The sequence below is a fragment of the Palaemon carinicauda genome, chromosome 7 (genome assembly GCF_036898095.1).
Source record: "Palaemon carinicauda isolate YSFRI2023 chromosome 7, ASM3689809v2, whole genome shotgun sequence".
NCBI lineage: Eukaryota > Metazoa > Arthropoda > Malacostraca > Decapoda > Palaemonidae > Palaemon > Palaemon carinicauda.
In genome coordinates, this window is record NC_090731.1 from 129,520,261 (window position 1) to 129,532,760 (window position 12,500).

The following is a 12,500-nucleotide window of genomic DNA, read 5'->3' on the forward strand; positions in this document are numbered from 1 at the left end:
AGCTTATTTAAAATATTGCATTAAGAAAAAAAAATCCTAAAATTTAAGGTAAAGAAATATGGAATCCCATTAAAATGGCTATTATTATTATTATTATTATTATTATTATTATTATTATTATTATTATTATTATTATTATTATTATTATTATTATTATTATCCAAGCTATAACCCTAGTTGGAAAAGCAAGAAGCTATAAGCCCAAGGGCTCCATAAGGAAAAATAGCCCAGTGAGGAAAGGAAATAAGGAAATAAATAAATGATGAGAACAAATTAACAATAAATCATTCTGAAAGCAGTAACAATGTCAAAATAGATATGTCATATATAAACTATTAACAACGTCAAAAAACAGATATGCCATATAAACTATAAAAAGACTCATGTCAGCCTGGTCAACATAAAAAGAAAAAAAAATAAGCCAATGTTTAAAAAAAAAATAATAGGTATCAATGCCCAAATAAGCAAACCCCCTTTACACACACACACACACACACACACACACACACACACACACACACACACACAATCAGCAATTGGAACTCTGAAATCTTTTGTGTACGCTCTTATATAAAGAAAACGTACTGTCATCATTTAAAGAAAACTAATAAATTTGATGGATAACTAAAGCTAAAGAATATGATCTGTTATATTCCAGTGTATCTCAAAATCTAACTTGGTTCCAGCACATTATGGTAAATTTACAATGATAGTATTTTAAATTTGAAAAAAAAGAGATTTCACTAAAATAACCATTATAATCTTGAAGTAGATACTTCAAGACCTTGAAAATAGTTAAAGAACAACTTCAACAATTTGACGCAGACTCCAATGGCACTCCCCATAAGGCGAGAATAGTTTCTTTTCATTCTGAAATTTCACTAATTTTCTAACATTTTCGAAACTCCTCACTTACGAATATTTTCACTAATACCTGAAGCTTATCTTTATCAAACCCAATCATCACCAGGAGTCCATATCGTAAAATAAACGGAAGTCCTCTTTAAACATTTCTTTGGTTATGGCAATTAGGCTTGCCTTAAATAGTAGAGATTACCATGAGTGATATACTAGAGTTGAAAAGGTCATTGCCATTTTTATTATGTAAAATTTATAAGAAAATACCCAGTTTATAAAGGATAAAAAATATTGCTGTGGCAATCTAAACTTTCATATATTCTTAGGTTTCTAAATTCATATTTATGACAATTTTTTATTGTATAAACTCGTCTTTTGTTTAGAGTAAGACATGGAATGATTTGTTCCTATTTTTCTAACATTTTTAGTAACGTCACTGTGATATATTGCGCTAGTATGCGTGTTATCTGCATACTGATGCTAAAAACGTTATAATACCAAAACAGGCACAATAAAATGTGTACAGGCAGTAAATATATAGACATATCTGAAAGCGCAATAATCCAGGAAAGGATAAATACTCTTAGGCACAATGGTGTTACCCTATAAAACTAAGAAAAGGGTGATGCTGTCTGGAATTCGATTATATGATTTTCAGAATTTTTTAGTGAATTATACGAATGATATGGGCCAAATATAAATAAGAAATCTGAAAGACAAAGCGTTTTGTATTCGCTCAGAAGGTTTTAAGCTGGATATTAATTTAAAACAGTAAAACTCGAATGATTTTTTTTTAATCTAGGCTTAGGACACTTTTCCTATATCCATAAAAAAGAGAATAGGAACTTATATTACTACACCATTCGAGGTGAGCGACCATAGTAATTTTCCAAGCAATAGATCAACTCTAACCCAAATAAAGAGGAAATGTAATAAAATAAGTAATAGATAAAGAACGAGAACATTTTTAGTGTTATGAGTACCCGATCAGAATGTCAGGGAAAATCTATTGGCCTTGTGTAAGCCGAGACGCACTTTTATGTACACATTTCTTACCTTATAAAAATTAAATAAGATGATACATAGATTAAAGACCTTTTCATTTTGATTTTTATTATCAAGACATAGTTCAGAAATTTAAGAGAATGGTGTTAAAAGCATATACAGATAAACCGATAAAATCAATAGCTACAATTATGATAACCTGATACAAGAATCTTCAGTTTTGCACATTTTTAAAAGTAGTATTCGACTAGTGAACTCCTATTTGCATTTAGGATTAGGCTAACATGCAAGAATTTTCACTTACAGATCCAGACGATTCCAACGGGGTCAGTTTTCCAAGCAGGAAGGGTTTGTAGCAAGATTTGTGTTGGTAGCCCTGATGAAAAAGGTACATGGAGGTGGGGTAGTCTTCATATAATGAGGGGCTATAGGGTTATGGTCACAAATGTACCCAGATCGAGGGGCAAATTCCACATCAACTCATTATGATCAAATTATGCAATGTTTATTCAATGACATGCCCTAAGCCAACCTTGTAGTTTATTACAGACCTGATTCTGTAAAAACTTCAAAATGATGTTGTGATTAATCTCGAAAATAATAAATCAGTATCTGAGTCTCTCTCTCTCTCTCTCTCTCTCTCTCTCTCTCTCTCTCTCTCTCTCTCTCTCTCTCTCTCTCTCTCTCTCTCTCGCCATTCTATACAATCCATTACATGCCATTGTTCATCATAATTTACAATACTGTGCCCCCGACTATACTTCCTGATTTCATAATCTTTGTTGCTATTATTATTACTAATTAATACCAATATCATCATCAACATTATTATAAATGATAAATTACTTATCAGACTCAGCCACTGAATAAAAATGTAGAATTGTATACTATAAAGAAAAAAATAGCCAAAAGGCAAGATGTGTAAGGAAGGTCATGCAAGTTTCTGGACAATTCCAAAGTGACCGATCTATCGTTTGTCCAAATATTACCCCCTCAAACCACCACCCTTAAAAGTTCAGGTCAGCTAAGTCATGGATTGTCAGCAGAGATGAATGGTAACATGAGGACTAAATTGTGGTGTTGCAAGATATTGGGCTTTCTCCATGAGATATAGCTGCACGTCTTGCGAAATCACCCTCAACTATATTAGGTGGAGGTGGAGAAGTAAATGGGCATAAACTATTTTCTCGTCCAACGAAGTCTGATGAGGGTTTTTTTTTTTTTTTTTTTTTTAATAATGCTATCGTTTACATCATAAGGTTAATAATATTTTTACAATGATTCCAATAATTCAGGAAGAAATCCATGCATAGTAAATTTAAGGACTTATCCGGTTTGCTCAATCTTCTAATGAGTAAACTTAACACTTTTTTGTTTTCCAAGTGCTTCGACAATGTGAATTTTACAATAAACGAGCATTATAGGTGTGTGAAATGCTGAATGCATTAGAATGCATACGATAAAATGACTGAGAAGGTCCTATAGACAGTAGGGGGCCGCTGTTATATATGACCAGAAAAGCAGCCCTTACTTTTGTTCATGATAATATTTGTTAGGATATCACTTTGGCAGTTCATGTAATATAATTTAATGAATTTGATTTTTAAGTGAAATTTTTGACGGACCATCTGGGCTGTATTATTGAATTGTAGTTCATACCTTAGTGAGACAATATAATATTCCTACTCCTCTTGTTTTGTTAAATTTTTTATAGTTTATATAGGAAATATCTATTTTAATGTTACTCTTCTTAAAATATTCTATTTTTCCTTGTTTCCTTTCCTCAATGGGGTATTTTCCCTGTTGGGGCCCTTGGGCTTATAGCATCCTGCTTTTCCAAATAGGGTTGTAGCTTAGCAACTAATAATAATGATGATGATGATGATAATAATAATAATATGCCTATGCCTTCGGCCTGCGGCTCCGGCTTCAGTGTCATTTCGAACTTTAGCCACCCCCAAACACGAAAATGCTCCTACGCCCCTGTGAGAGAGAGAGAGAGAGAGAGAGAGAGAGAGAGAGAGAGAGAGAGAGAGAGAGAGAGAGAGAGAGAGAGAGAGAGGGGGGGGGGGGCAATCAATGCTGAACACAGTTATTGATTTGATGAAAACGAGATTAATTACAAATTTGTTTTAAAGCTGTTCACGATATCCGACTATTTAATTAAGTACACCCAGCAACAAAATCGGTGTCGCCTGGCCAGACCTGACTTGGAGAGATCATGCCCCTCTTGCCCCGAAAGGTGGTCGATGTTAAACAACCAAGACATCGTTAGGATGGTTCGAATGTGAGAAGGAGGGAAATTACCTATATCACTCAAAGAAATACAGTGAAGAGAGAGAACTTTTTTATTCTTTTGAGAAATGTAATTTAATATTCGAGACTAATTCATCAAAAGATTTTATCATAACATTTTATTTGAATTTTCATATCCTATTTCTATATAAAAGTTTCTTGAATAATATTGGAACTGACTATTCATATTAATATTCATAACACGGAAATATCCCTCGTTTGAATTTTCTTAAGCAATTCCTCTCTCTCTCTCTCTCTCTCTCCTCTCCTCTCTCTCTCTCTCTCTCTCTCTCTCTCTCTCTCTCTCTCTCTCCACATAATTACACACTGTGGCCTACGTATTATATGTAGGGGCTAATAATGTATCGTTTCAAATAGCACCTATTGGGTCACCAATCATTAATAAGTGGCCTTTGTTCAAAATTTCGAAGGTAATGAGGTTTAAAGGTTTAGTTGTTGATTTCAGTGTTTTCCTTTGATTTCGATCATGAGTTACGAAGCTCGGTGTGGTTGGGGTCAGCTTTTGTCACGGGCTACTTGGCTCCGGCCCTCTTAGAGAAAATAGTATTTTTTTGCTATATCAATTATATTAGTTTAAGGTTGGAGATTTAAAATGCATCATCAGTTAACATAATCTATATCGTTTCAGAAGTGACTGGTGACAATAAGATATGTGAAATGAAATGCAATGAAATTTCATTGGTGCATTATTGTAGTGATGATGTGGTATATGAGATGTAGGGTATAAAATAAACTATCAACACATTTTTTACTCAAATTATCTGGTTCGGCGTCAATAACGTTAAATGTCAGGATGAAAAAAAAAAAAAAACTCCTAATCAATCAATTGATCAGTCAAATTATCTGGGCAAGTCGCTCACTTCCAAGCGAACCCCCATCCCTGGTGACGATTGCTCAAAGGTCCGTGTCTAGATGGCTTCACCCTTCCCAAAGCAAAAAGAAAAATTTCCTTAGCATTGAGTATTCCTATCATTATGATTTTATTTGTCGTTTCATGTCCTGATGTCCAACACCATAAAAGTGTTCCCCTGGTAAGCTCTTCAAGAAATCCATTACTCTCGATATTTGTTCAATCAGTCTTTCGCATATTTACTTCGTTATCTATAGTTTTGATATAATTTTAAACACCTGGAAAGCAAACTGTATGAAATATTGTCATGTTAGTATTTTATTTTTCATTTACTAAAAAACTTCCACCAGAAGGATCTTATCATAACTGTGAGACCTTTAAACCTCATACATTGGGGATGGGGTTAAAAAAGATATAACCAGGTGGGAGTTAAAGACGATGGTGGAGAGGTGGCCATTGGGTGATCTTAATGTATAGCTGGACGAGGTTTGCTTATTAACATTTATGAAGTGATGATGATGATGATGGTAATACCCCTATTGATAACATTTAATATCAATGATTCCAACTTGCAATGAAAACGGGCATATATCGTTCTAACATTGTTTTTAGGTGGTCATTGAACATCTTTGGAACATGGGATCTTCACTTGAAGGAAATACAATTCCAACACCAACTTCGAAAGCAGTAAGCGGTCTTGTGTGATTCTTGGGAACATCCAAATAAAATAAAATATTGGATACAGGTAATAATATATATATATATATATATATATATATATATATATATATATATATATATATATATATATATATATATATATTCAAATAAGCCATATATATTTTTGATATATTAATGTCTGGATTCTCTTAACGACCTCGGGATCAGAGCCCCAGGTGAAATCACACAAAGACAAGAGCTTGGCTCCGGCCGGGAATCGAACCCTGGTCGGCAAGCTTATATAGACAGTGACTAACCCAATTGGCCACGAAGAAAGATAAAAGACAATGACAATTCTACTGTACTTATACCTGTCGAATTCAGGTATTTTGTACTTAGAATTGAAATCAACCCATCTTCACCATCGTAGCTAATTGGTAGTTTGTTACTTGGCATTCAATTAATGATAAATTTTGCACATTTTTACGTGTTTTTCATATTCAAATAAGCCATATATATTTTTGATATATTAATGTCTGGATTCTCTTAACGACCTCGGGATCAGAGCCCCAGGCGAAATCACACAAAGACAAGAGCTTGGCTCCGGCCAGGAATCGAACCCTGGTCGGCAAGCTTATATAGACAGTGACTAACCCACTTGGCCACGAAAAAAGATAAAAGTCAATGACAATTCTACTGTACTTATACCTGTCGAATTCAGGTATTTTGTACTTAGAATTGAAATCAACACATCTTCACCATCGTAGCTAATTGGTAGTTTGTTACATGGCATTCAATTAATGATAAATTTTGCACATTTTTACGTGTTTTTCATATTCAAATAAGCCATATATATTTTTGATATATTAATGTCTGGATTCTCTTAACGACCTCGGGATCAGAGCCCCAGGCGAAATCACACAAAGACAAGAGCTTGGCTCCGGCCGGGAATCGAACCCTGGTCGGCAAGCTTATATAGACAGTGACTAACCCACTTGGCCACGAAGAAAGATAAAAGTCAATGACAATTCTACTGTACTTATACCTGTCGAATTCAGGTATTTTGTACTTAGAATTGAAATCAACCCATCTTCACCATCGTAGCTAATTGGTAGTTTGTTACTTGGCATTCGATTAATGATAAATTTTGCACATTTTTAGGTGCTTTTCATATTCAAATAAGCCATATATATTTTTGATATATTAATGTCTGGATTCTCTTAACGACCTCGGGATCAGAGCCCCAGGCGAAATCACACAAAGACAAGAGCTTGGCTCCGGCCGGGAATCGAATCCTGGTCGGCAAGCTTATATAGACAGTGACTAACCCACTTGGCCACGAAGAAAGATAAAAGTCAATGACAATTCTACTGTACTTATACCTGTCGAATTCAGGTATTTTGTACTTAGAATTGAAATCAACCCATCTTCACCATCGTAGCTAATTGGTAGTTTGTTACTTGGCATTCAATTAATGATAAATTTTGCACATTTTTACGTGTTTTTCATATTCAAATAAACCATATATATTTTTGATATATTAATGTCTGGATTCTCTTAACGACCTCGGGATCAGAGCCCCAGGCGAAATCACACAAAGACAAGAGCTTGGCTCCGGCCGGGAATCGAACCCTGGTCGGCAAGCTTATATAGACAGTGACTAACCCACTTGGCCACGAAGAAAGATAAAAGTCAATGACAATTCTACTGTACTTATACCTGTCGAATTCAGGTATTTTGTACTTAGAATTGAAATCAACCAATCTCCACCATCGTAGCTAATTGGTAGTTTGTTACTTGGCATTCAATTAATGATGAATTTTGCAAATTTTTACGTGTTTTTCATGTTCAAATAAGCCATATATATTTTTGATATATTAATGTCTGGATTCTCTTAACGACCTCGGGATCAGAGCCCCAGGCGAAATCACACAAAGACAAGAGCTTGGCTCCGGCCGGGAATCGAACCCTGGTCGGCAAGCTTATATAGACAGTGACTAACCCACTTGGCCACGAAGAAAGATAAAAGTCAATGACAATTCTACTGTACTTATACCTGTCGAATTCAGGTATTTTGTACTTAGAATTGAAATCAACCCATCTTCACCATCGTAGCTAATTGGTAGTTTGTTACTTGGCATTCAATTAATGATAAATTTTGCGCATTTTTACGTGTTTTTCATATTCAAATAAGCCATATATATTTTTGATATATTAATGTCTGGATTCTCTTAACGACCTCGGGATCAGAGCCCCAGGCGAAATCACACAAAGACAAGAGCTTGGCTCCGGCCGGGAATCGAACCCTGGTCGGCAAGCTTATATAGACAGTGACTAACCCACTTGGCCACGAAGAAAGATAAAAGTCAATGGCAATTCTACTGTACTTATACCTGTCGAATTCAGGTATTTTGTACTTAGAATTGAAATCAACCCATCTTCACCATCGTAGCTAATTGGTAGTTTGTTACTTGGCATTCAATTAATGATAAATTTTGCACATTTTTACGTGTTTTTCATATTCAAATAAGCCATATATATTTTTGATATATTAATGTCTGGATTCTCTTAACGACCTCGGGATCAGAGCCCCAGGCGAAATCACACAAAGACAAGAGCTTGGCTCCGGCCAGGAATCGAACCCTGGTCGGCAAGCTTATATAGACAGTGACTAACCCACTTGGCCACGAAGAAAGATAAAAGTCAATGACAATTCTACTGTACTTATACCTGTCGAATTCAGGTATTTTGTACTTAGAATTGAAATCAACCCATCTTCACCATCGTAGCTAATTAGTAGTTTGTTACTTGGCATTCAATTAATGATAAATTTTGCACATTTTTACGTGTTTTTCATATTCAAATAAGCCATATATATTTTTGATATATTAATGTCTGGATTCTCTTAACGACCTCGGGATCAGAGCCCCAGGCGAAATCACACAAAGACAAGAGCTTGGCTCCGGCCGGGAATCGAACCCTGGTCGGCAAGCTTATATAGACAGTGACTAACCCACTTGGCCACGAAGAAAGATAAAAGTCAATGACAATTCTACTGTACTTATAACTGTCGAATTCAGGTATTTTGTACTTAGAATTAAAATCAACCCATCTTCACCATCGTAGCTAATTGGTAGTTTGTTACTTGGCATTCAATTATGATAAATTTTGCACATTTTTACGTGTTTTTCATATTCAAATAAGCCATATATATTTTTGATATATTAATGTCTGGATTCTCTTAACGACCTCGGGATCAGAGCCCCAGGCGAAATCACACAAAGACACGAGCTTGGCTCCGGCCGGGAATCGAACCCTGGTCGGCAAGCTTATATAGACAGTAACTAACCCACTTGGCCACGAAGAAAGATAAAAGTCAATGACAATTCTACTGTACTTATACCTGTCGAATTCAGGCATTTTGTACTTAGAATTGAAATCAACCCATCTTCACCATCGTAGCTAATTGGTAGTTTGTTACTTGGCATTCAATTAATAATAAATTTTGCACATTTTTACGTGTTTTTCATATTCAAATAAGCCATATATATTTTTGATATATTAATGTCTGGATTCTCTTAACGACCTCGGGATCAGAGCCCCAGGCAAAATCACACAAAGACAAGAGCTTGGCTCCGGCTGGGAATCGAACCCTGGTCGGCAAGCTTATATAGACAGTGACTAACCCACTTGGCCACGAAGAAAGATAAAAGTCAATGGCAATTCTACTGTACTTATACCTGTCGAATTCAGGTATTTTGTACTTAGAATTGAAATCAACCCATCTTCACCATCGTAGCTAATTGGTAGTTTGTTACTTGGCATTCAATTAATGATAAATTTTGCACATTTTTACGTGTTTTTCATATTCAAATAAGCCATATATATTTTTGATATATTAATGTCTGGATTCTCTTAACGACCTCGGGATCAGAGCTCCAGGCGAAATCACACAAAGACAAGAGCTTGGCTCCGGCCGGGAATCGAACCCTGGTCGGCAAGCTTATATAGACAGTGACTAACCCACTTGGCCACGAAGAAAGATAAAAGTCAATGACAATTCTACTGTACTTATACCTGTCGAATTCAGGTATTTTGTACTTAGAATTGAAATCAACCCATCTTCACCATCGTAGCTAATTGGTAGTTTGTTACTTGGCATTCAATTAATGATAAATTTTGCACATTTTTACGTGTTTTTCATATTCAAATAAGCCATATATATTTTTGATATATTAATGTCTGGATTCTCTTAACGACCTCGGGATCAGAGCCCCAGGCGAAATCACACAAAGACAAGAGCTTGGCTCCGGCCGGGAATCGAACCCTGGTCGGCAAGCTTATATAGACAGTGACTAACCCACTTGGCCACGAAGAAAGATAAAAGTCAATGACAATTCTACTGTACTTATAACTGTCGAATTCAGGTATTTTGTACTTAGAATTGAAATCAACCCATCTTCACCATCGTAGCTAATTGGTAGTTTGTTACTTGGCATTCAATTATGATAAATTTTGCACATTTTTACGTGTTTTTCATATTCAAATAAGCCATATATATTTTTGATATATTAATGTCTGGATTCTCTTAACGACCTCGGGATCAGAGCCCCAGGCGAAATCACACAAAGACACGAGCTTGGCTCCGGCCGGGAATCGAACCCTGGTCGGCAAGCTTATATAGACAGTGACTAACCCACTTGGCCACGAAGAAAGATAAAAGTCAATGACAATTCTACTGTACTTATACCTGTCGAATTCAGGTATTTTGTACTTAGAATTGAAATCAACCCATCTTCACCATCGTAGCTAATTGGTAGTTTGTTACTTGGCATTCAATTAATGATAAATTTTGCACATTTTTACGTGTTTTTCATATTCAAATAAGCCATATATATTTTTGATATATTAATGTCTGGATTCTCTTAACGACCTCGGGATCAGAGCCCCAGGCGAAATCACACAAAGACAAGAGCTTGGCTCCGGCTGGGAATCGAACCCTGGTCGGCAAGCTTATATAGACAGTGACTAACCCACTTGGCCACGAAGAAAGATAAAAGTCAATGGCAATTCTACTGTACTTATACCTGTCAAATTCAGGTATTTTGTACTTAGAATTGAAATCAACCCATCTTCACCATCGTAGCTAATTGGTAGTTTGTTACTTGGCATTCAATTAATGATAAATTTTGCACATTTTTACGTGTTTTTCATATTCAAATAAGCCATATATATTTTTGATATATTAATGTCTGGATTCTCTTAACGACCTCGGGATCAGAGCTCCAGGCGAAATCACACAAAGACAAGAGCTTGGCTCCGGCCGGGAATCGAACCCTGGTCGGCAAGCTTATATAGACAGTGACTAACCCACTTGGCCACGAAGAAAGATAAAAGTCAATGACAATTCTACTGTACTTATACCTGTCGAATTCAGGTATTTTGTACTTAGAATTGAAATCAACCCATCTTCACCATCGTAGCTAATTGGTAGTTTGTTACTTGGCATTCAATTAATGATAAATTTTGCACATTTTTACGTGTTTTTCATATTCAAATAAGCCATATATATTTTTGATATATTAATGTCTGGATTCTCTTAACGACCTCGGGATCAGAGCCCCAGGCGAAATCACACAAAGACAAGAGCTTGGCTCCGGCCAGGAATCGAACCCTGGTCGGCAAGCTTATATAGACAGTGACTAACCCACTTGGCCACAAAGAAAGATGAAAGTCAATGACAATTCTACTGTACTTATACCAGACATTAATATATCAAAAATATATATGGCTTATTTGAATATGAAAAACACGTAAAAATGTGCAAAATTTTTCATTAATTGAATGCCAAGTAACAAACTACCAATTAGCTACGATGGTGAAGATGGGTTGATTTCAATTCTAAGTACAAAATACCTGAATTCGACAGGTATAAGTACAGTAGAATTGTCATTGACTTTTATCTTTCTTCGTGGCCAAGTAGGTTAGTTACTGTCTATATAAGCTTGCCGACTAGGGTTCGATTCCCAGCCGGAGCCAAGCTCTTGTCTTTGTGTGATTTCGCCTGGGGCTCTGATCCCGAGGTCGTTAAGAGAATCCAGACATTAATATATCAAAAATATATATGGCTTATTTGAATATGAAAAACACGTAAAAATGTGCAAAATTTATTATTAATTGAATGCCAAGTAACAAACTACCAATTAGCTACGATGTTTAAGATGGGTTGATTTCAATTCTAAGTACAAAATACCTGAATTCGACAGGTATAAGTACAGTAGAATTGTCATTGACTTTTATCTTTCTTCGTGGCCAAGTAGGTTAGTCACTGTCTATATAAGCTTGCCGACCAGGGTTCGATTCCCGGCCGGAGCCAAGCTCTTGTCTTTGTGTGATTTCGCCTGGGGCTCTGATCCCGAGGTCGTTAAGAGAATCCAGACATTAATATATCAAAAATATATATGGCTTATTTGAATATGAAAAACACGTAAAAATGTGCAAAATTTATCATTAATTGAATGCCAAGTAACAAACTACCAATTAGCTACGATGGTGAAGATGGGTTGATTTCAATTCTAAGTACAAAATACCTGAATTCGACAGTTATAAGTACAGTAGAATTGTCATTGACTTTAATCTTTCTTCGTGGCCAAGTGGGTTAGTCACTGTCTATATAAGCTTGCCGACCAGGGTTCGATTCCCGGCCGGAGCCAAGCTCTTATCTTTGTGTGATTTCGCCTGGGGCTCTGATCCCGAGGTCGTTAAGAGAATCCAGACATTAATATATCAAAAATATATATGGCTTATTTGA